This window comes from Pongo pygmaeus, chromosome 17 (genome assembly GCF_028885625.2).
Source record: "Pongo pygmaeus isolate AG05252 chromosome 17, NHGRI_mPonPyg2-v2.0_pri, whole genome shotgun sequence".
NCBI classification, from domain to species: domain Eukaryota; kingdom Metazoa; phylum Chordata; class Mammalia; order Primates; family Hominidae; genus Pongo; species Pongo pygmaeus.
In genome coordinates, this window is record NC_072390.2 from 51,372,645 (window position 1) to 51,386,957 (window position 14,313).

The following is a 14,313-nucleotide window of genomic DNA, read 5'->3' on the forward strand; positions in this document are numbered from 1 at the left end:
GCATACATTTTGCATTACAGAAGTACAGTGATCAAAACTAAGAAATTAACATTGGTGCAGTATTATTAACTAAACTTGTATCTCACCAATGTCATTTCACTAATATCACTTTTTTCATTCAACAGTCAATTCAAGATCTCAAGTTGTATTTAGTTGTCACATCCCCTTAGTCTTCTTCAACTCAGTCTTTCATAACCTTGACACGTATGTGTTTTGTAGAATGTTCTTTAATACAGATTTGTGTGTTTTCTCTTGCTTAGATTCAAATGGGTGTTAGAATGCCCAAGGGGCTCCCCACTCTTACCTGCCCACATTTGGCCTCCACCAAGCTGAAATTGTCTTACCTATTTCCAGCTGTGGCTGCCCCAGGTTAGCTGGGGCTCACACCTGTATTTTCCCGTCAACATGAGTCTCCTTAGATTTCTGGTTGGTTGGTTGGTTGCCCTTCAACCTTAGCTCTCAATTGGAAATTGAGAAGGAGTATCTGGCCCACGTGAAGGGAAGTTATGCCAAGAGGAATTTGAAACCTATAGTGCACTGTGGGTAACTTACATCAACATTATACCTCAAATCAGCCTAATATCTGTTAGAGTAACTCAACTCCTACACTAAAAATCTAGCCAAAGGAAAAGTCTGCTCGCTATCAAGTATGGAAATTAATTTACTTCCATCTCTATTTCAGATTATGCATTTTTTGGCAAGAAAACAACAGAAGTGATGTGCCTTTTCAATAGGTCATATCAGGGGCTACCTGAAATTGACATGCCTTTTTGCTGATGATGTTAAACTTGATTACCTGATTAAGGGGGTGTCTGCAGGTTTCTCCACTGTGAAATTATTTTTCTTTAATTAATATAGTTCTATTGATTATAATCTAATAGTTATTTATTTTGTTGCTAAAATTGTTCCAGCTTTGGACATAGGAAATGTTGGGAACATAAGAGTGAAAACAAATGAATATGTAAGCAAGTAGGTAGGTATGTGTAAATAATTATGTAGGTATGTCTAAGTGACAGTAAAGAACATTGCTGCCAGTATTACAATTTAAAAAGAAGGTGGAAGAGACCACAAGCCTAGGACATTTCTTGAAACTATCAGAGAGCTAAGGTTGAAGGGCAACCAACCAAGCAGAAATCTAAGGAGACTTATGCTGATAGGGAAAGACAGGTGTGAGTCCCAGCTAAACTGCAGCAGACACAGCTGGAAATGGGTAAGATTTCAGCTTGATGGAGGCCACATGTGGGCAGGTGAGAGTGAAGGGCCCCTTGGGCAGCAAATATGGGAGAGCTTGAACTCTCTTGCAGGCTTTTTCTCCTTAGGTCCCACTTGGTGAGAGCCCTGATCAAGCATCAGTCTTGGTCCAGGCCTGGGGGAGGGGAACAGTAGTTGCCATGGAAAAGAAACAAAGTTCCTGGGTCCTTCTCCTCTATCTGCCCTATGTAACAAAAAACATAGCTTCAGGAAGACGAGCAACATAAACTATTATCCTTAGGATACTCATAAAAATCACTGGGTGGTGGTGGGGCTGGGTCCAGGTGGTGAGGAGGGTCCAGGAGGAGGCAAAAAATAACCTTTGGGGAGGGCAGAATTATATACTGGTGCAAGAACTATGGAAGAGGAACAGGAGGACTTCTAAGACCCTAGGCATATGAGTCTGATTAGCACAGGCCTGATTAGAATAACAGAAAATATCACCTCAACCGGGACCCCCACCATCAGACTAACAAGTATCTAGTAAAAGTAGTAGATAAGTACTGATGAGAAACTCATTAGATGGACCCTCTAAGAGGAAACTCATAAAGCTGAACATGAAGCAGACATTGAGAAGGAATATCTGGCCCACCTGAAGGGAAGTTATACCTGAAGGAATTTGAAACCTGTGGTGTGCTGCGGATAACTATGGCAACAATAAACCTCAAACCAGCCTAACATCTGTTAAAATAACACAACTCCTACACTAAAAACCAAGCCAAAGGAAAAGTCTGCCCATTACCAAGAACAGAAATTATTTACTTCAGTCTCTACTTCCTACCCAAGATGTCCAGATAGCAATAAAAATATGAGACATATGAAAAGGTAGATAAAACAACATGCATACAAAGAGAGCAACAGACACTGGTGCAGTTAGGGCATAGATGTTGGAACAGTCTGATGAGGAATTTAAAACAACTGATTAATATGCTAAAATATGTATTAGTTATTTATGGTGGCCTAATACATTATCACAAAATTTAGCAACTTAAAACCCTGGTAAGCTTCCTGGAGGCCCTATTGTTTGATTGAAAGGTTTTGTGAGGCCCAACTTTAATAACTTTAAAGTGCCTTTTGTGTGACTGTATTGAGGCATCAACTTTGATCTTTCTGAGGCCTTAATGAAAGATTCACCCTTGGTTTTATCTCTAGAGCATGTTTTTCCAGGTATTCTTCCAGATTTGGAATTTTCTCAGAAGACATTTCTTAATTTTAGCATGTTTTTCGCTATGGGCAGGCTGAGTATGAAGTCCTGGCTCATTTTGGTTTAATAATCTTTCCTTCAATTTATCTCTTTCTTCTCCCAGTTTACTATAAGCACCAAAAAGAAACCAGGTGGCATCTTCAGCAGGTACTTGGAAATCTCCTTAAGTAAATCAGTCACCCAGATCATTTGGCATATTTCCTACTCTACACATTATTAAACATGATAGTGTTGGTAAACATTGTGCTACCACATGCAATGATTACGCTTCCTGCAATTTCCAGAAACATGTTTTCAGGGCCTCTCCTTGTGGTGGCTTACAACATGGCAGCTGGCTTCCATCAGAATGAGCAAGAGTAAACAAGACAGTAGTCCCTATCTTTTTGTAAACTAATCTCAGATGTGACATCTCATCAGTTTTGAGAGTCACTAGATCAAGGCTATACTTGAGGATAAGGTATTAAAGAAGGACATGAATATCAGGAAACAGGGATCACTGGTTTGTATTGCAGAGGTTGCCTACCGCAATAACTGATTTTCCTTAATTTGCTTGTTTTAATATATTTTCTGTAGATTCCCCAATTTTAAAATATTTTTTTCTGTTTTATTTTTTATTATATTTTAAGTTCTGGGATACATGTGCAGAACGTGCAGGTTTGTTACATAGATATGTGCCATGGTGGTTTGCTGCACCCATCAACCCATCATCTACATTAGGTATTTCTCCTAATGCTATCCCTCCCTTGTCTGTCATCCCCCTACAGGCCACAGTGTGTGATGTTCCCCTCCCTGTGCCCATATGTTCTCATGGTTCAACTCCCACTTATGAGTGAGAACATGCAGTGTTTGGTTTTCTGTTCCTGTGTTAGTTTGCTGAGAATGATGGTTTCCAGCTTCATCCATGTCTCTGCAAAGGGCATGAACTCATTCTTTTTTATGGCTGCATAGTATTCCATCGTGTATATGTGCCACATTTTCTTTATCCAGTCTATCATTGATGGGCATTTGGGTTGGTTCCAAGTCGTTGCTATTGTGAATAGTGCTGTAATAAACATATGTGTGCATGTGCCTTTATAGTAGAACAATTTATTATCCTTTGGGTATATACCCAGTAATGGGATTGCTGGGTCAGGTAGTATTTCTGGTTCTAGATCCTCCAGGAATTGCCACACTGTCTTCCACAATGGTTGAACTAATTTACACTCCCACCAACGGTGTAAAAGCGTTCCTGTTTCTCCACATCCTCTCCAGCATCTGTTTCCTGACTTTTTTGTGATCGCCATTCTAACTGGTGTGAGATGGTATCTCATTGTGGTTTTGATTTGCATTTCTCTAATGACCACTGATGATGAGCTTTTTATCACATATTTGCTGGCCACATAAATGTATTCTTTTGAGAAGTGTCTGTTCATATCTTTTGCCCACTTTTTGATGGGGTTGTTTGTTTTTTTCTTGTAAATTTAAGTTCCTTGTAGATTCTGGATATTAGCCCTTTGTCACATGGATAGATTGCAAAAATTTTCTCCCATTCTGTAGGTTGCCTGTTCACTCTGATGATAGTTTCTTTTGTGGTGCAGAAGCTCTTTAGTTTAATTAGAACCCATTTGTAAATTTTGGCTTTTGTTTGCCATTGCTTTTGGTGTTTTAGTCATGAAGCCTTTGCCCATGTGCATGTCCTGAATGGTATTGCCTAGGTTTTCTTCTAGGGTTTTTATGGTTTTAGGTCTTATGTTTAAGTCTTTAATCCATCTTAATTTTTGTATAAGGTGTAAGGAAGGGGTCCAGTTTCAGTTTTCTGCATATGACTAGCCAGTTTTCCCAACACCATTTATTTAATAGGAAATCCTTTCCCCATTGCTTGTTTCTGTCAGGTTTGTCAGATGGCTGTAAATGTCTGGTATTTATTTCTGAGGCCTCTGTTCTGTTTCATTGGTCTATATATCTGTTTTGGTAGCAGTACCATGCTGTTTTGGTCACTGTAGCCTTGTAGTATAGTTTGAAGTCAGGTAGCATGATGCCTCCAGCTTTGTTCTTTTTGCATAGGATTGTCTTGGCTATATGGGCTCTTTTTTGGTTTCATATGAAATTTAAAGTAGTTTTTTCTAATTCTGTGAAGAAAGTCAATGGTACCTTGATGGGAATAGCAATGAATCTATAAGTTACTTTGGGCAGTATGGCCATTTTCACAATATTGATTCTATCTTTGAGCATGGAATGTTTTTCCGTTTGTTTGTGTCCTTTCTTATTTCCTTGAGCAGTGGTGTGTAGTTCTCCTTGAAGAGGTCCTTCACAACCTTTGTAAGTTGTATTCCTAGGTATTTTATTCTCTTTGTAGCAGTGGTGAATGGGAGTTCACTCATGATTTGGCTCTCTGTTTGTCTATTATTGGTGTGTAGGAATGCTCGTGATTTTTGCACATTGGTTTTGTATCCTGAGACTTTGCTCAAGTTGCTTATCAGCTTAAGGAGTTTTTGGGCTGAGACAATGGGGGTTTTATAAATATGCAATCCTGTCATCTGCAAACAGAGACAATTTGACTTCCTCTTCTCCTCTTCGAATACCATTTATTTCTTTCTCTTGCCTGATTGCCCTGGCCAGAACTTCCAATACTATGTTGAATAGGAGTGGTGAGAGAGGGCATCCTTGTCTTGTGCAGGTTTTCAAAGGGAATGCTTCCAGCTTTTCCCCAATCAGTATGATATTGGCTATGGGTTTGTCATAAATAGCTCTTATTATTTTGAGATACATTCCATCGATACCTAGTGTATTGAGTGTTGTTAGCATGAAAGGGTGTTGAATTTTATCAAAGGCCTTTTCTGCATCTATTGAGGTAATCATGTGGTTTTTGTCATTGTTTCTGTTTGTGTGATAGATTACGTTTATTGATTTGTGTATGGTGAACCAGCCTTGCATCCCAGGGATGAAGCTGACTTGATCGTGGTGGATAAGCTTTTTAATGTGCTAGTGGATTCAGTTTGCCAGTATTTTACTGAGGATTTTCCCATTGATGTTCATCAGGGATATTGGCCTGAAATTTTCTTTTTTTGTTGTGTCTCTGCCAGGTTTTGGTATCAGGATGATATTGGCCTCATAAAATGAGTTAGGCAGGAGTCCCTCTTTTTCTGTTGTTTGGAATAGTTTCCAAAGGAATGATACCAGCTCCTCTTTGTACCTCTGGTAGAAATCAGCTGTCAATCAGTCTGGTCCTGGGACCACACTATTTTTTTGGTTGGTAGGCTACTAATTACTGCCTCAATTTCAGGACTTGCTATTGGTCTATTCAGGGATTCGACTTCTTTCTAGTTTAGTCTTGGGAAGGTGTATGTGTCTAGGAATTTATCCATTTCTTCTAGATTTTCTAGTGTATTTGTGTAGAGGTGTTTATAGTATTCTCTGATGGTAATTTGTATTTCTATGGGATCAGTGGTGATATCCCCTTTATCATAGTTTACTGTGTCTATTTCATTCTTCTCTCTTTTCTTCTTTATTAGTCTGGCTAGCAGTCTATCTCTTTTGTTAATCTTTTCAAAAAACCAGCTCCTGGATTCATTGATTTTTTTGAAGGGTTTTTCATGTCTCTTATCTCCTTTGTTCTGCTCTGATCTTAGTTATTTCTTGTCTTCAGCTAGCTTTTGAATGTGTTTGCTCTTGCTTCTCTAGTTCTTTTAATTGTGATGTTAAGATGTCGATTTTAGATCTTTCCCACTTTCTCATGTAGGCATTTTGTTCTATAAATTTCCCTCTAAACACTGCTTTAGCTGTGTCCCAGAGATTCTGGTACGTTGTGTCATTATTCTCATTGGTTTCAAAGAACTTATTTATTTCTGCCTTCATTTTGTTATTTACCCAGTAGTCATTCAGAAGCAGGTTGTTTAATTTCCAAGTAATTGTGTGGTTTTGAGTGAGTTTCTTAATCCTGAGTTCTAATTTGATTGCACTGTGGTCTGTGAGACTGTTTATTATGATTTCCATTCTTTTGCATTTGCTGGGGAGGGTTTTACTTCCAATTATGTGGTCAATTTTAGAATAAATGCTATGTGGTGCTGAGAAGAATGTATATTCTGTTGATTTGGGGTAGAGAGTTCTGTAGATGTCTATTAGGTCTGCTTGGTCCAGAGCTGAGTTCAAGTCCTGAATATCCTTGTTAGTTTTCTCTCTCGTTGATCTGATTTTGACAGTGGGGTGTTAAAGTCTCCCATTATTATTGTGTGGGAGTCTAAGTCTCTTTGAAGGTCTCTAAGAACTTGCTTTATGAATCTGGGTGCTCCTGTATTGGGTGCATATATATTTAGGATAGTTAGCTCTTGTTGCATTGATCCCTTTACCATTTATGTAATGCTATTCTTTGTCTTTTTTGGTTTAAACTCTTTGTCTTTGTTGGTTTAAACTCTGTTTTATCGGAGAATAGGATTGTAACCCCTGGTGGTTTTTTTTGTTGGTTTTTTTTTTTTTGCTTGCCACTTGCTTGGTGAATATTCCTTCATCCCTTTATTTTGAGCCTATGTGTCTTTGCACATGAGGTGGGTATCCTGAATACAGCACACCAATGGGTCTTGACTCTTTATCCAATTTGCCAGTCCGTGTTTTTTTTTTTTTTTTTTTGAGACGCAGTCTTGCCCTGTCGCCCAGGCTGGAGTGCAGTGGTGCGATCTCGGCTCACTGCAAGCTCTGCCTCCCGAGTTCAGGCCATTCTCCTGCCTCAGCCTCCTGAGTAGCTGGAACTACAGGCACCTGCCACAACGCCTGGCTGATTTTTTTGTATTTTTATTAGAGATGGGGTTTCATCATGTTAGCCAGGATGGTCTCGATCTCCTGACCTTGCGATCCGCCCACCTCGGCCTCCCAAAGTGCTGGGATTACAGGCATGAGCCACTGCACCCGGCCCAGTCTGTGTCTTTTAATTGGGGCATTTAGCTCATTTACCTTTAAGGTTAATATTGTTATGTGTTAATTTAATCCTATCATTATGATGTTAGATGGTTATTTTGCCTATTTGTTGATGCAGTTTCTTCATAGTGTTGATGGTCTTCACATTTTGGTATGTTTTTGCATGCCAAAGAGTTTTGCAGTGGCTGATAGCGGTTTTTCCTTTACATATTTAGTGCTTCCTTCAGGGGCTCTTGTAAGGCAGGCCTGGTGGTGACAAAATCTCTCAGCATTTGCTTGTCTGTAAAGGATTTTATTTCTCCTTTGCTTATGAAGCCTAGTTTGGCTGGATATGAAATTCTGGGTTGAAAATTCTTTTAAGAATGTTGAATATTGGCCTCCTCTGGCTTGTAGGGTTTCTGCAGAAAGATCCTTTGTTAGTCTGATGGGCTTCTCTTTGTGGGTAACGCGATTTTTCTCTCTGGCTGCCCTTAACATTTTTTCCTTCATTTCAACCTTGATGAATCTGGTGATTATGTGTCTTGGGGTTGCTTTTCTCTAGGAATATCTTTGTGGTGTTCTGTGTTTTTCCTGAATTTGAATGTTGGCCTGTCTTGCTAGGTTGGGGAAGTTCTCCTGGATAATATCCTAAAGTATGTTTTCCAACTTGGTTCCATTCCCCGCATCACTTTCAGGTACACCAATCAAATGTAGGTTTGGTTTTTTCACATAGTCCCATATTTCTTGGAGGCTTTGTTCGTTTCTTGTCATTCTTTTTTTCTCTAATCTTGTCTTCATGCTTTATTTCATTAAATTGATCTTCAATTTCTGATAGCCTTTCTTCTGGTTGATCAACTCGGCTATTGATACTTGTGTATGCTTCACAACATTCTCATGCTGTGTTTTTCAGCTCCATCAGGTCATTTATGTTCTTCTCTAAACTGGTTATTCTAGTTAGCAGTTCCTGTAACCTTTTATCAAGGTTCTTAGCTTCCTTGCATTGGGTTAGAACATGCTCCTTTAGCTCGGAGAAGTTTGTTATTACCCACCTTCTGAAGCCTACTTCTGTCAATTCATCAAACTCATTCTTTGTCCAGTTTTGTTCCCTTGCTGGTGAGGAGTTGTGATCCTTTGGAGGAGAAGAGGCATTCTGGTTTTTGGAATTTTCAGCCTTTTTGTGCTGGTTTTTCCTCATCTTCATGGATTTATCTACCTTTGGTCTTTGATGTTAGTAACCTTTGGATGGGTTTTTTTTTTCGTGGGTGTCCTTTTTGTTGATGTTGATGTTATTGCTTTTTGTTTGTTAGTTTTCCTTCTAATAGTTAGGACCCTCTTCTGCAGGTCTGCTGGAGTTTGCTTGAGGTCCACTCTAGACCCTATTTGTCTGGGTATCACCAGCGGGGGCTGCAGAACAGCAAAGATTGCTACCTGCTCCTTCCTCTGGAAGCTTCCTCACAGAGGGGCACTTGCCAGATGCCAGTTGGAGCTCTCCTGTATGAGGTGTCTGTCGACCTCTGCTGGGAGGTGTCTCTCAGTCAGGAGGCATGGGGATCAGAGACTCACTTGAAGAAGCAGTCTGTGTCTGTCCCTTAGCAGAACTTGAGCACTGTGCTGGGAGATCTGCTTCTCTCTTCAGAGCCAGCAGGCAGGAATCTTTAAGTCTGCTGAAGCTGCGCCCATAGCCACCCCTTCCCCCAGGTGTTCTGACCCAGGGAGATGGGAGTTTTATCTATAAGTCCCTGACAGGCTACTGCCTTTCTTTCAGAGATGCCCTGCCCAGAGAGGAAGAATCTAGAGAGGCAGTCTGGCTACAGTGGCTTTGCTGAGTTTTGGTGGGTTCCGCACCCAGTTTGAACTTCCTAGTGGCTTTGTTTACACTCTGAGGAGAAAATTGCCTACTCAAGCCTCAGTAATGGTGGATGCCCCTTCCCTCACCAAGCTGGAGAGTCCCAGGTTGACTTCAGAGTGCTGTGCTGGCAGCGAGAATTTCAAGCTGGTGGATCTTAGCTTGTTGGGCTCTGTATGTGTGGGATCTGCTGAGCAAGGTGACCCGGCTCCCAGGCTTCAGCCCCCTTTCCAGGGGAGTGAATGGTTCTGTCTTGCTGGTGTTCCAGGCACCAATGGGGTATGAAAAAACTCCTGTAGCTAGCTTGGTGTCTGCTCAGATGGCCGCCCAGTTTTGTGCTTTATACCCAGGGCCCTGGTGGTGTAGGCACCCGAGGGAATCTCCTGATCTGTGGGTTGTGAAGACCATTGGATAAGCATAGTATCTGGGCCAGACAGCACCATCCCTCAATGGCACAGTCCCTCAGGGCTTCCCTTTGCTAGTGGAGGGAGTTCCCCAACCCCTTGCGCTTCCGGGGTAAGGTAATGCACCATCCTGCTTCTGCTCACCTTCCGTGGGCTGTACCCGCTGTCTAACCAGTCCCAGTGAGATGAACCAGGTACCTCAGTTGGAAATGCAGAAATCCCCCACCTTCTGTGTTGGTCTCACTGGAGCTGCAGACCAGAGCTCTTTCTATTCGGCCATCTTGCCTGGAGATTTCTTAATATTTTCTATATACAATCATGTCATCAGCACATAAAAATTTTATTTTTCTTGGTCTGTAGGCATTTTATTTTCTTGTGTTATTGCACTGGCTATGACATCCAGTCAATAATGAACAGAGGGATATAGTAATAGCTGACATTTTTGCCTTATTCCTGAAGTGCAAAGGTAGGGAGGGACAAATTTTTTTACCCTCAGACATATGTTAACTGTAGGATTTTTTTTAAAAAAAAGATTCTTTTTATTAGATTGAGGTAGTTTCTCCTGTTCCTAGGTTGTTGAGTTTTTATTGTAAATAGATTGAATTTTGACAAATGCCTTTTCTGCTATTATAGATGAGCATGTGAGATTTGTCCTTTATTCTGTTAACATAGTGAAATACATAAATTAATTTTCAACTGTTAATCAAATCTTGCCTTCCTGGAGTAAACCCACATTGGGCATATTATCTTTTTATATATCTGGATTCATCTTGTGAATTGGTTTTTAGAATTTTTTTCAGCTATACTTATCAGATAGATTGGATTATAGTTTTTGTTTTTCATAATTATCCTTGTCAAATTTTGGTATCAAGGTATGGCTGCATTATAAAATGAGTATCTATGAACTAAAAGTGATAACCAGTAAGTATTAGAAAGTTAACTTGTTTTTTTTTTTGATTGCCAGTTTAAGCATGTAAATAATCAAATATCTGATCACCTTTAAGTACTATGTATCATACTACCTCTTATCCTTTGTTTCCTGAAAAATGAGTTTTATTCTTAGAGTTTTTAAAACAGTGTGTACTTTCATAAGTTTCCTTTATATCTAATCTTTTTTTCTGTATTTACATTCATTTTTGTTATTTCCATTTTTAATATCGAATCTACCCTATTCATTGTATAGAAATTTATGCATTTCACTTTTCATCTAAAAATTCTTATTTCACTTAGAGTTTTTAACTACTTAAACTTTACTTAAAAAGAAAGAAGAAGGTCATTCCTTAGTAGGAATAAAATGCATAATTCCATTTTTGAAACAGCATATTCACAGTTGTGTACCCATCACCACAATCAGTTTTAGTACGTTTTCGTCACACCAAAATGAAGCCCTATATGCATTAGCACTCACTGTCCACTTCCCACCAGTCCTTCCTAGCCCCAGACAACCACTGCTCTAATTTCTTTCTCAATGGATTTGCCCGTTCTAGATATCTCATAAAAATGGAATCATATATGTGATCTTTTAAAACTAGTTTTTAAAACTCAGCATAGTGATTTCAAGGTTTATTCATATGGTAGGTAGCGTGTATTACTACCTAATTTCTCTTTATTGCTGAATAACTTTCCATTGTATAGATGATATCACATTTTGGTTATCTATTCATCCATTGATAGATGTCAGGTTGTTGTACTTTTATTGTGGATAATACTGCTGTGAACATACATGTACAAGTTTTTATGTGGACATATGTTTTCATTTCTCTTGAGTATCTATGAGTAGAATTGCTGGGTTGTATGGTAACTCTGTGTTTAACTTTTTGAAGAACTGCCAGACTTGAAGTGATTGTGCCATTTTACATTCCTACTAAGCACTATACAAGAGTTTTCGTTTTTCTGCAGCTTTGTCAACATTTGTTATTATCTGTCTTTTTTATTAACCGTTTAAAACTTAAGAATTATTTATTTCTGCTATTTGCCATTTAATGTTTTTGGACCACTGTTGACATCAGGTAACAGAAACCATAGAAAGTGAAACTATGGAGAAGTGAGGACTAACTATTGTACTTTAAAATGAGATACAGAATTAGGTCTTTTTATTTTACTTTGTGGTCTGAGAATACTTAGATGAAAAATATAGACCTTGATACCAAATATTTTCTTGTTACATATACTTCACTGGAAATACTGTTGAACATAAGAAGACAGATTTCATAATGAATATCAAATCTTGAGGTTGCTTTATTGGCAGATCTTCTGCATTTAAAATCTATATTAATATTCTTGCTCATATTAAGTATGCTAATGGACCACAAAGAAGCCATGCATATCTTTAGATAGGCCTATCGAAAAAATGTTGCTCTTTGTTCTTAATACAGTTTGTTAATTTTATAGCCTTCCAGGGCTTAATAATTGCTAAAGGATAGTCAAATCATAGCAGCATAACAGAAAAGATTAAAAAGAAAAAGCCCTGCTTAATAATGTAGCAAGAAATATTTCAAACATACCCCAGAAACTAAATTTAGAAAAGAATGATTTTATCTGGATAGAATACATTTTGGGAAAAGCTCATCACAGACTCTGACATTATGGAATATCTGACCTGGTTGGGCTCTGGAGATAATCTGTGCATTTAGATTAATGTTAAGGTAAACCTGTGATCTGCTTTTCTGTTACTGTTTTCTATGACCATGGAGCATTGTTTGTTGAAGAAAAAAATCTTTGGGACATTCTTCATATCTACATATGGCTTTTATGAATGGGATTGAAACTACAGAAAGCCATGTTTTAGATTCCTTTTGGAAACTCTATACTGAATAAAATTACTGTGATTACTTTTTCCTTTAGTAGGTATTCACTAAATACCTTTTAATAAATAAATGAAAATAAATGTCTCCATATCTACTTATAGATTTTCTTCTTTCGTTGTGTCTTCAAGATTTTACCAGTCTAAACTGGGAGGGATTTTGTTACATGTTTTCTTACCTTGACAGTGTTTATTCTTTCCTCACAATACAGACTGGGTATCCCTAATACAAAAATTCGAAATCTGAAATGCTTCAAAATTTAAAATGTTTTGAGCACTGGCGTGATGCTAAAAGTGGAAAATTTCACACCACACCGTATGTGACAGGTCACAGTCAAAACACAGGCATACAGCACACAGTTTATTTAGTGTACCTCCACAAGGAAAAAAAGACCCTCCCAAAACACCTGTAGCTGTGATAGAGCATTTTCGAGCATGCCCAGATTCTCCTACACCAGCAATCCTACAAAGGCATCTGAGCAGGCTGGGCATGGCAACAGCAGGTCCCTCACAGTGTTCCACATGGGAACAAGACCTCCTTGCATTACTCACTGTTTGTTTGCTTATTCCATGCTCTGTAAAGATACTGTGTAAAATGTAAAGAAAGGTCCTGCGTCATACCCATAGGGTAATGTCGATATTCCCAAATTGGAAACTATTTGAAATCTGAAACACCTCTGGTCCCAAGCATTTTAGATAAGGGCTACTCAACCTGTATACAGCATCACTCATTTCTTTGTTTTCTGCATCATCCTACAGATTCATCACTTTGTTTTGCATTTCTGTAGTCTCATGCCAAATTTCAGGTCTTTATACTTTCTAATATTTCTGTAATCTACTTATTACTCTGTCATCCTATTGGTATGGCTTTTGCCTAAATCATAGTATGGTATGTCTTGTTCCATGACTAAATGTTTGGTAACTTTCTTCTTTACAAATGCTTTCCATATTTATAAAGTATATATATATATACAGTGTCAAATATTTATAATATAGTGAAAGAAATTCTGGAACTTCAGTGGGAAAGAATTTTTTAAATTGTCTAGTCTAGCCTTTTTTCTTTCTTAGTGAGATTAATAATGCCCAGAGAGATAAGCAGAGTTTGTCAAAGTTACTTTGAAAGATGTTATTGCAAGTGGGCTTGAGAGTAATAACAGGAAAAGGGAAGGCATTGTAAAGAGATAGGAACAAAGGAAGCAGGATAACCTGATAACAGAGTATAAATTCTCTTCATGTATATGTATTTGTTTAGTTGTCTGAATTCTTTGTAAATATATCAGTCTTTGAGATTACCCTGTTTGAAAGAAGGGCCTGGATCCCATTCATGGGCCTAGTGGTATGCTAAACATAAATAATATATAGGCCAGGGAAAATGAATTGAATGCTATGATAAGCAAAAAGAAATAAACCTATTTATTGAGCACTACTATGTGCTATGTGCTTTGACACAAATTATTTCAAAGACAAGATACAATCAACTCTTGAACATTCATGATTCTAATTTTCAGTTATCCCGTTGATTTCAATATCTCTACCAGAGGGCAGGCAAGAAGGAAAACCTATGGGATTCATGTTATACAGAAATTGCTCTAGTAGAGTAGCGTTCTGAGCAGAAGTAAATTTAGTAGCTCAAAGAAAAGGTTTAGATTCCCTGTGGGTTTTACTTACACCTATTCCTGTTATCTTATAGGATAAGTGGATTCTATGAGCTTTGGAGAAATAAGTATGAGTAACAGAGAAATTTGGGGTTAATGTCTCTGCACACAGAGTAGAATGAAGATAGGATTGTCCCAATATATATTTCAGTGAATTGTAAATAAAGGTGTTGTTCATGTTTGTTTGTTTTTAGATTTTTGTTTTTTCTGTCTGTGCTTTTGTCAGAAGTCATCCTTTTTTGATATGATTAAGTTGGAATCCTTTTCAGAGTTAAACATTTTCT

The 14,313-nt window shown here is 38.3% G+C and overlaps 1 protein-coding gene across 7 annotated transcripts in view; it reads left to right on the top strand.

Annotated features, from left to right (window-relative positions):
- KIAA1328 (KIAA1328 ortholog) overlaps window positions 1-14,313 on the top strand; it is a 396,501-nt gene that overhangs the window by 41,647 nt on the left and 340,541 nt on the right. The window lies entirely within an intron of this gene.